Source organism: Schistocerca cancellata, chromosome 7 (assembly GCF_023864275.1).
Source record: "Schistocerca cancellata isolate TAMUIC-IGC-003103 chromosome 7, iqSchCanc2.1, whole genome shotgun sequence".
In the NCBI taxonomy this organism is placed as follows: domain Eukaryota; kingdom Metazoa; phylum Arthropoda; class Insecta; order Orthoptera; family Acrididae; genus Schistocerca; species Schistocerca cancellata.
This window is the reverse complement of record NC_064632.1, coordinates 424,439,155-424,450,585: the sequence shown is the minus strand read 5'-3', so window position 1 is coordinate 424,450,585 and position 11,431 is coordinate 424,439,155. Positions and strand designations below refer to the sequence as shown.

At 45.1% G+C, this 11,431-nt stretch overlaps 1 pseudogene; it reads left to right on the top strand.

Moving 5' to 3' along the window:
- Positions 1 to 1,005: 1,005 nt before the first annotated feature.
- On the top strand, positions 1,006 to 1,124 carry LOC126093766 (5S ribosomal RNA; annotated as a pseudogene).
- Positions 1,125 to 11,431: the final 10,307 nt, after the last annotated feature.

Below are 11,431 nucleotides of genomic sequence, written 5' to 3'. Positions count from 1 at the left end.
TAGACCTGTTGCACCTTCTAAGTGTTATGCCAATGAATCGCAGTCTTTGGTTTGCTCTACCCACAATATTATGTATGCGATCGTTCCAATTTAGGTTATTTGTAACTGTAATCCCTAAGTATTTAGTTGAATTGAAAGCCTTCAGATTAGTGTGACTTATCGCGTAATCGAAATTTTGCTGATTTCTCTTAGTACTCATGTGAGTAACTTCACACCTTTCATTATTCATGGTGAATTTCCACTTTTCGCACCATACAGATATCTTATCTAAATCATTTTGCAACACGTTTTGATCGACTGACGACTTTACAAGACGGTAAATGACATCATCATCTGCAAACAATGTAAGACGGCTACTCAGATTGTCTCCTATGTCGTTAATATAGATCAGGAACTATAGAGGGCCTATATCACTTCCTTGGGGAACGTCGGATATTACTTCTGTTTTACTCGATGACTTTCCGTCTATTACTAGGAACTGTGACATCTCTGACAGGAAATCACGAATCTAGTCGCACAACTGAGGCGATACTCCTTAGGCACGCAATTTGGTTAATTGTTCAAATGGCTCTGAGCACTATGGGACTTAACATCTGCGGTCATCAGTCCCCTAGAACTTAGAACTACTCAAAAGCTAACTAACCTAAGGACATCACACTCATCCATGCCCAAGGCAGGATTCGAACCTGCGGCAGTAGCAGTCGTGCGGTTCCGGACTGAAGCGCCTAGAACCGCTCGTCCACCGCGGCCGGCGCAGTTTGGTTAGAAGACGCTTGTGAGGAACGCTTGATGTTAATAGGCGCACGTCGGTTTGTTGTTTTTAAACAGTTTGTTGACCAGTCTGTTTGCTGACATTCACCACAGATTCTTTAAAGATTGTGTATAGCGCAATGATTGAAAAACTCACAAAAAGTGGCTTCATATTTTAGTATTTTCCTTGTTTTCTGCTGTTGGTCCCATAGGTAAGTTAGAAATAGTAATTTCTCAGGTTGTCGCCGGTGACGGACCAATGGCCTTGCCGCAGTGGTAACGCCAGTTCCCGTCAGATCACCGAAGTTAAGCGCTGTCGGGCTTAGCTAGCACTTGGATGGGTCACCGTTCGGGCCTGCAGAGTGCTGTTGGCAAGCGGGCTGCACGCAGCCCTTGTGAGGCCAACTGGGGAGCTACTTGACTGGAAAGTAGTGGCTTGAGAAGTTGTGGCACCAGTCACGAAAACTGACAACGACCGGGAGAGCGATGTGCTGACCACATGCCCCTCCCTATCCGCATCCGGTGATCCCTAAGGGCTGAGGATGACATGGCGGCCGCTCGGCACCGTTGGGCCTTCAAGGGCTGCTCGGACGATGTTCGCTCGTTTTTAGTCGCTTGTGATAGACGTAATGCGCTGTGTGAACGAATACCCATGTAGTGGCAGGTCTTTTCACACAGGGAACCACTTGACAGTTGCTGCGGCGAAGTAGTTCAGAGCGGTTCTGTTTATTAGGCTGAATGTTAGTTTACTAGTTTTCCAAATTTCTGTGACCGTTCAACACAGAATCTTGTGCTCCAGATTATATCGTTCACAGCACGAGTCCCAGGCGCCTGTGCTGGTCAGGTGCATGCCTGCTAGTTCTTCGTTGATCGGTTCTGTCCTGTTAACAACACTCTACCACGTGCTATGGATTTCTGGTGATACAAAACGCGCTGACACATTTTGTCGTATGATGCTCCACAGGTATTGTGGAAATTTTAACTCAGAGTAATTGTTGAATGGACTACCTCTGACTGCACATATGTTTTCCGTGATTTCTTCTCTCTAGGAACGAGGGCGCTTCTTGTTGTGTAGCCCTCCTAGGAGTAATGTTATCGCATGTAGCCTAGTGTAAACATTATGTGGTTCATTGGCGCTGCTTCGGATTCTAGTTCGTACTTGTCGAACACGACTGCTGTCGGACTGGCCGGGCTGTTTTCCATGATTTTGGATGTCTTGTGTATCAACTGAGCACTGCACTTCGACATACTCGTAAAATCGATTGGGCCATGGCCACCTTCTTCTGGTTTTAGAATGCTTATTGGATATGCAACCTTAATTATGTCTCCAGGCCACAGTAGCCAGAAGTCCGCGTGTATTATATGCGGTCCAGTCACATTAATGTGGTCACCACCTACATTCGACGACATCGCGCAATCACCACTCGCAGACGGCGGCTCGCAGTACTAGCAGTGAAGGGTATACAGGGTGTTTTTGAGCATTACGCCAGACGTATACAGGGTGTTACAAAAAGGTACGGCCAAACTTTCAGGAAACATTCCTCACGCACAAATAAAGAAAAGATGTTATGTGGACATGCGTCCGGAAACGCTTAATTTCCATGTTAGAGCTCATTTTAGTTTCGTCAATATGTACTGTACTTCCTCGATTCACCGCCAGTTGGCCCAATTGAAGGAAGGTAATGTTGACTTCGGTGCTTGTGCTGACATGCGACTCATTGCTCTACAGTACTAGCATCAAGCACATCAGTAAGTAGCATCAACAGCTTAGCGTTCATCACGAACGTGGTTTAGCAGTCAGTGGAATGTTTACAAATGCGAAGTTGGCAGATGCCCATTTGATGTATGGATTATCACGGGGCAATAGCCGTGGCGCGGTACGTTTGTATCGAGACAGATTTCCAGAACGAAGGTGTCCCTACAGGAAGACGTTCGAAGCAATTGATCGGCGTCTTAGGGAACACGGAACATTCCAGCCTATGACTCGCGACTGGGGAAGACCTAGAACGACGAGGATGCCTGCAATGGACGAGGCAATTCTTCGTGCAGTTGACGATAACCCTAATGTCAGCGTCAGAGAAGTTGCTGCTCTACAAGGTAACGTTGACCACGTCACTGTATGGAGAGTGCTACGGGAGAACCAGTTGTTTCCGTACCATGTACAGCGTGTGCCGGCACTATCAGCAGCAGATTGGCCTCCACGGGTACACTTCTGCGAATGGTTCATCCAACAATGTGTCAATCCTCATTTCAGTGCAAATGTTCTCTTTACGGATAAGGCTTCATTCCAAAGTGATCAAATTGTAAATATTCACAATCAACATGTGTGAGCTGACGAGAATCCGCGCGCAATTGTGCAATCACGTCATCAACACAGATTTTCTGTGAACGTTTGGACAGGCATTGTTGGTGATGTCTTGATTGGGCCCCATGTTCTTCCACCTACGCTCAATGGTGCACGTTATCATGATTTCATACGGGATGCTCTACCTGTGCTGCTGGAAAATGTGCCTTTACAAGTACGACACAACACGTGGTTCATGCACGATGGAGCTCCTGCACATGTCGAAGTGTTCGTACGCTTCTCAACAACAGATTCGGTGACCGATGGATTGATAGAGGCGGACCAATTCCATGGCCTCCACGCTCTCCTGACCTCAACCCTCTTGACTTTCATTTATGGGGGCATTTGAAAGCTCTTGTCTACGCAACCCCAGTACCAAATGTAGAGACTCTTCGTGATCGTATTGTGGACGGCTGTGATACAATACGCCATTCTCCAGGGCTGCATCAGCGCATCAGGGATTCCATGCGACGGAGGGTGGATGCATGTATCCTCGCTAACGGGGGACATTTTGAACATTTCCTTTAACAAAGTCTTTGAAGTCACGCTGGTACGTTCTGCTGCTGTGTGTTTCCATTCCATGATTAATGTGACTTGCAGAGAAGTAATAAAATGAGCTGTAACATGGAAAGTAAGCGTTTCTGGACACATGTCCACATAACATATTTTCTTTCTTTGTGTGTGAGGAATGTTTCCTGAAAGTTTGGCCGTACCTTTTTGTAACACCCTGTATAAAGCGTGTCTGGTGGACTCGGAAGCATTCCATCGTTGTTATAATGCGGAAACGGAGCGATTTACCTGACGTCCAAAAGGACAAGACTACTGTTTTTCGGAACAATCGTGGAAGCATTTTCGGAACGACTATGTTTGTAAACTGTTTCACGTGCCTCAGTGGCTAAGGAACTCCCGTGTCTGGCAAAACGGCGCTATGCCGAAGCAGCTCTTGTCACATGGACGTTAGATGACAGGTGCGAACGATGGCTGCAGAGGTGAATACGGGCGAATATATGTGCAGCTGACCGCCCAGCTGAACCAAAGACTACCAGTGTCTTCTCAACGACCGTCAGCGAACGTTGCTACATATGGGCCTCTACAGCACGTACCTAGTTCATGCATCCATGCTTGCAGCTTTTCATCGGCGACGAAGGTTAGAATTTGCATACCAATACCGCAACTGGACGGCCACTGAGGGACCTTTCCAGATCAAACACGTGTTACCCTCCATCGGACAGACGGCTGTTGTCATGTTGCCCGCATCTCGTGGTCGTGCGGTAGCGTTCTCGCTTCCCACGCCCGGGTTCCCGGGTTCGATTCCCGGCGGGGTCAGGGATTTTCTCTGCCTCGTGATGGCTGGGTGTTGTGTGCTGTCCTTAGGTTAGTTAGGTTTAAGTAGTTCTAAGTTCTAGGGGACTGATGACCATAGCTGTTAAGTCCCATAGTGCTCAGAGCCATTTTGTTGTCATGTTAGGCCCGAGACGTCTGAAAGCAAACATGTCGCAACAATCTTCGGAAGGGTCTAGGGCGTAGAAGGGAGCATTATGTTCTGGGGAATGTCTTTGTAGCATTTCCTAGGTGATCTCGACTTTCTGGAAGGCACAGTGGTTCAACACAAGTATTCATCTCTCCTCGTGGACAATGTCCACTCCTACATGCAGTTTGTTTTTCCTCTTCACAACAGTGTCCACCAGTCGGACAATGTACCTGACACACAGCTCTCAGTGTACGTATGTGGTTCTAAGAGCACAAGCATGGGTTTACCGCACTTCCCTGACCGCCAAACTTCCCGGATTGAAACCTAATGGAGAAACTGTGGGACCACTCCTATTGGGCTGTTCGCGGCATTGATTCTCAATCGAAAAACGGCAATGGAGTCGGCGAGGTTCCACATCCCTGCTGGTACTCCCCAGAACCCCACCGACACTATTCGTGCCCGTCTCCCAGCGGTCCGCGCTGAAAAATGTGTTTACTCAGAGTTTTGACAGGTGGTCACATTAATGTGACGGCATGGGTCATACACCAAGTCTCTGATGGTAAATATCTGTTAATTAATTTCATCTTCTCCGTCAGCGTCACGTCTTTGTTGCGTGTGCTTTAGTTAGAGCTCTGGTAGGATATAGTATAGTTCGCCCGTTGTAAGCTTCCAATTGGTATCGGTATGTACTCCGAGGATTTTATATTTGTCTTTTATTACGTACCAAGGCCACCGGAATTGTCTTGTATTTCTTCCTATGGACGTGAACACAGTTTTTGTAGAGTTTATAGCTGCATCCAATGCTCTTTCGTACGCATTTCAATCTTCCTGTAGTTTGGCCTAGTCTTGGACGCCGCTTTACATACTGGATCTGAATTTCCCACACTCAGATCCGTGAAGGGTGATGAGCTTTTGTGTAGCAATGGGTCAAACATTATGACGAATAGTGGCATAAATAAAGTGCGTTCTTGTTTTACTGAGCATGTTATACGAAATATATCTGTTGCTTCAGCGCTGACGACCACTCGAAAACTGTAATTCGTCATAAGATTAAACTCTGGAGCTTTAAATTTATTTTCAAATTCTAGAACATCCATAACTGTCATGATATATTCATGGCTGATTCTTTCGAATGACTTTTTGAAGTCAGTTTGTGGGCCAGCGGGTGGAATAATTGAATAAATGTTTTGTATTTATGCTGTTGTTTGCCGTTCTCAGCACTGGCTCTCTAACTACAATATTGGCAACCAGAAAGTGATTAGCAAAACGTGAAGTCTGTAATTAGAATTCCTAGTGCCCACTTCATCAGAGAAATACATTTATAGCTACAGCTTATAGCTCTGAGGAATTAGGAGATTGTCTGGGATTCATAATCAATAACCATTCTCTCTAAAATGTTCACTATATTCTGAAAGTCACAGACCAAAAAGAATCCACACAATCCAACTACCAGAGCAGTTCAGAGTCTAATGCGCTGATGCAACTATAACTGTTCAAATTAAATGTTTAAGTGAATGCTCGCCATAATTTGATGACAATGTTCATCAAACGCCACGCTAATAATGGTAGAATGTCTGTCCTGCAGCGGCACGTGAAAATACGAGTTACGCAAACTAAAGATAGATCATTAACGTCATCCCAAAATTAACACTTCACTCGAAAACGATTTCATGGTTACGCGTTTCCCGAGTAACTTATTACTGCATCCGAGGCTGTTTATATCAACGATACCGACGCGACGCGACTCCCGGCACAGGTGGTGCGCTAATCAGCGTCTGGAGAGAACTGAGGCCTTCCTCTTCTCGCGCAGCGTTCTTACATATAAAGCCGCGGTGCGGACGGCTATGGGAACGCCTGATCAAATCTGCTCTCCCGACTAGCCGCTGGGCTAGTAATGCCCCTCTTTAAGTTATCAAATAAATCATTGCTTCCTTAATTTCTAAGACAAAAATCAGAAAATCATGAATTTCAACTAAAATTTTAATTTGTGAGATCCAGGATACTGTTTCTACTAAATTATTATGCAAAAGGAATCTAAATATAAATTTTTGAGTTTCTAGCTCTTTTCTGTTGTGCCAATGATTTTTACAGAAAAACATCCAAATTTCGAAAATGGTTAAAGTTATTGAACTGATATCCAACACATATTGATTTTGTATTACTCCTGACATGCTAGAAACGTTTACTTCATTTTAAAGTATTGTGCAATATTTATGACGTCAGAGCTAGTTACAGCGGACTAGGCTGGCACACAATGGAGAGACTGATGTGAATTTTATAAGGCATGAGTATGCTGCTTCCCTACAAGTTGATATTATTGCTATGGAAGTATGAGTGGCTGTTGCATATCCAGTGTAGTCACGGTACGTCAGAAATGCGTCGATTACTGATATGTGTGGTACGGCACAAATTTGGCTCGCAGTAATAATTGTGTTTATGACTGTCTTGAAGCATCCGGATAAGCATCGAGTTACAGTTTTATAGCTGCAGTTTAGTGGTGTGATGCCCAAAGATTTTCGGCTTCGTACTTATTTTGACTTTTTGGGATTAGGATAGTTCGACCTTCGAGGAATTGCGCTGGGACGTGTGTTGCGCTTGCGATTTCGTAAGTGACTTCTTGAAAGGTATCTTTCAGGATGTACCGGAATCCTAAACAGAATACCTTTGGCAGGTCGTCAGTTCTGGGTGACTTTCATCTTGGACTCGAGCTCAGTGCGTTTTGAAGGTCGTTGTCAACGAAACGTTCGTTGAGTTGGATTCTGTCTGTGTCTATACGGACGCCTGGCACGCCGAGCTGAACACAAGCAGTCGCGTTCTTTACAGAGATTTTCCTCTGGAAGGCTTCTGTAAAATATTGCTGTATTTCATATTTAATGCCGTGCGACGTCTCCACGCTATCCCCGACCGGTTTGCGTAGCTCGGTGATTTTATTGTGTCGTAGCCGGGTTCTCTCACTGTGTGAGTGGTATATCGATGCGTCTTCTTCGTCAACAGAACCTATCGGAACATTTCTAAGTGTCATCGCTTGTGCTTCTGGTTTTCTTATCTGTAGAGGATAGTCTTACAGTATCGGCCGACTTACAGTACCTTCCACTACTGTGATTTCGCCTCTAAATGTCAGAAGTATACAGCAAGCAGAAGCAAGCACGTGTATCCATGTGCACGGAAGTAAAATATCTTAGTTCTCGTTCAGCGCTCTGTCCGCTGTGAGTGCTTGATGGTGTTACTGTAGCTTTTAGCGCACGGAAGATATTATGAGGCTTGTGGTACCAGTTTTTAAGGAACTTGATTAATTTAGTTATATTTCTGTTACCTACTAACTATTTATCTGACAAACGTATAAAAGAGCGTACAATATGATATATCTTATTGCGTGTTTGTCGTGTAGTACCGGCCACTCGCCGGCCGGAGTGGCCGTGCGGTTCTAGGCGCTACAATCTGGAACCTAGCGACCGCTACGGTCGCAGGTTCGAATCCTGCCTCGGGCATGGATGTGTGTGATGTCCTTAGGTTAGTTAGGTTTAATTAGTTCTAAGTTCTAGGCGACTGATGACCTCAGAAGTTAAGTCGCATAGTGCTCAGAGCCATTTGAACCATTTGAACCGGCCACCCGATTGTCTTCCAGTATCGACCAGAAGTAATTTGAATTTTTAAATTACATTTTCTTCTTACTTCTTTTCAGATTGAAATGGTGGAAAATGAAACATAAAACTAAGAGGAAAAAGGATTGAAGGGTGCATGAAAATGGCTGTGAGCAGTATTGTGTCTTGCTTATTCGAGGCGTACTGCTACGGAATGCAACTGTTCAGTGCTGAGGAAGTTGGATAATTTTTATTTCTTCCGCCTCAGTTGCATTGATATAAACTTTTTTTGCACTTGTTACGGATTTGGGCTGACACACCCATTCTCAAACAACAGATCTTGTTATTAACTAGACATACAATATGGTGCCAGAGGCACGAATAGCTTCAGTACAGAGTGGTAAACGGTGGGCAACAAGATAGTGCTTGTTGTTCACAGTACACCAGGTTTAGGCAATCAGGCAGCCTTCTGCTGCTGCAACATTGGGATAGCTTTCAATATCTTTCAGTCAATGGAATATCTTCTCTTTTATTGTACGTGTTGCACTCGTATGAACATTTCAAGAAATTTATACGTAAATATAAACTCAACAGACGCGAATGGCTGCACTGTGAACAACTGTCCCGTCGAGTTTTGTGAAAGACCGAAATCAAGTCAAGAACAGCTACTTAATGCTGAAATATCTGCTTTAATGGCATTGAGTCGACTTTAAATCCGGAGTCAATGTTGCAGGAAGAGCTCAATGAAAGTGGCGAATGGGACTTAACGCGCCAGCCAAAAACTTTGCGCACAGCTAAAACTGAATGGCTGTGTGATTCTACAAAATGCACCAAATTAATTTGGTTTGCTGGAAGGAATAAATGAAAGTGGCGAGTAAAGACAGTATGTTGTCGAAGTAGGCCGCGTGATCGAAACAGAAGAAATATGAGGGCTAATCAGAAACTTTCCGTTTGAGGACATTGATGCAGCTTATATGCAACGTAATGTGAGTCCAGTGTGGATATACAAGCACCGTCATGTAAGGAAGAGATTAGTGTGGCATTCGTACCTTTCCGACCTGAATGCGGTACATGCGGACGCTATTACCGTATGCGTCCAAATAGGACAAACACCGGAAGACATCAATAGAAGAATGGACCATGTGTATGGAGCCGTCTGTCTTTCGGAAACCACCATTGTGCCAAGTTCGGAGCCGGTCGCGATTCGACACAAGACGCCGACAGATTTGGGAAGCCTGGCTTATCCATTACGGAGAACAACAAGTGGGAGACACTCGAGTACCAGAAAAAATGGTTCAAATGGCTCTGAGCACTATGGGACTTAACATCTGAGGTCATCAGTCCCCTAGAACTTAGAACTACTTAAACCTAACTAACCTAAGGACATCACACTCATCCATGCCCGAGGCAGGATTCGAACGTGCGACCATAGCAGTCGCGTGGTTCCGGTCTGAAGCGCCTAGAACCGCTCGGCCACCGCGGCCGGTCTCGAGTTCCCGCCTTATAGTGCTGATCTCTCCCCATGCGATTATCGCGCCTTCGGTCCCACAAAATAGGCATACGGGTTCTGGACTATACGGCCTTAGATCGGAAACGTTTTGATCACCCCTTATATCTGGTGTCAAGGGTGGTTACCGAGAGGTCGATTCTATGATTCTATGTAACTGTCAGGGTACTGATCAACGAGGAATAACATCGCTCTGGAAAATGGACACCTATAATACTGTTACAAGCAAGCACCGCAGTAATTAGTACACATACTTTTTCACGATACTGTCCATTTCATGATACCGTCCCAACGTTTCGTTAATTATCACGAATATGACACCAATTTCTGCACCACGTAACGACTGCTCCGGTCTGCACAACGAGTTAGACAATATAACTACTGTGAGGAAGGTGAAAGTCCCCACGGAAACTGTTCCACGATTCAAAAACTCCAGATTTGGTTGCAGCCATTTTCCTTACCTCTGTTTCTGGAAAGTCTCAAGAGAACCTTTCTGTGTTTTAGAAAATTCGAAAATAACAGTTGCACGGGATGAAGGTAATGAGGATCACCTCGAGTGTACGATTTGGCTAAAGCCGGTAGACGTCCCAACAAGCAACTTTGTTTCTTCAAACAATGCAGAATTTCTGCAATTTTATCTGCTTACAGGAGGATTGTCTCGAATGCTGTCAAGTTAAAAATAATACAGTAGAAAGCAAAATAGACCCGAGAAAATAAAATAAAATCGTACAAACTCACAAGAGGAACAAGACGTTAAGAAGAGCCAAAACCCACAGTGCTGAGTAATGTGCTCTCCAACGCCACGATAGTCAAGTAGGCTGACTTCTCTCGGAAGATACATTTTGATTTCTTATAGCCGCTGCAGGAAGTGATGTCCAATACCTCAGCTTAAGCTAAAATAGAAGCAGTAACACGGCTTTGGGAAGAAATACACAGAATTAATAGACCTTATAGAATTTGCGTTAACTTAAAACTTTTTACCTTCAATGGCAAGTCCGCAGCTCGTGGTCGTGCGGTAGCGTTCTCGCTTCCCACGCCCGGGTTCCCGGGTTCGATTCCCGGCGGGGTCAGGGATTTTTCTCTGCCTCGTGATGCCTGGGTGTTGTGTGCTGTCCTTAGGTTAGTTAGGTTTAAGTAGTTCTAAGTTCTAGGGGACTGATGACCGTAGATGTTAAGTCCCATAGTGCTCAGAACCAACCTTCAATGGCATAATATATCAACAAAAAGATGGTCTTGGGAACGGGAACGTTTGGCTAGTACACTATGTGATCAAAAGTACCCGGACACCTGGCTGAAAGTGACTTACAAGTTCTTGGCACCCTCCACTGGTAATGCTGGAATTCAATATGGTGTTGGCCCACCCATAGCCTTGATGACAGCTTCCACTCTCGCAGGCATACGTTCAGTCAGGTGCTGGAAGGTGTCTTGGGGAATGGCAGCCCATTCTTTAGTGCCGTACTGAGTTGAGGTATCGATGTCGATCGGTGAGGCCTGGCACAATGTCGGCGTTCCAAAACATCCCAAAGGTGTTCTGTAGGATTCAGCTCAGGACTGTGTGCAGGCCAGTACATTACGGGGATATTATTGTCGCGAAACCACTCCACCATAGGCCGTGCATTATGAACGGGCGCTCGATCGTGTTGAAAGATGCAATCACCATCCCCAAATTGCTCTTCAACAGTGGGAAGTAAAAAGGTGCTTAAAACATGAATGTAGAACTGTCTGTGATACTGCCACGCAAACAACAAAGGGTGCAAGCCCCCCTCCATGAAAATCAC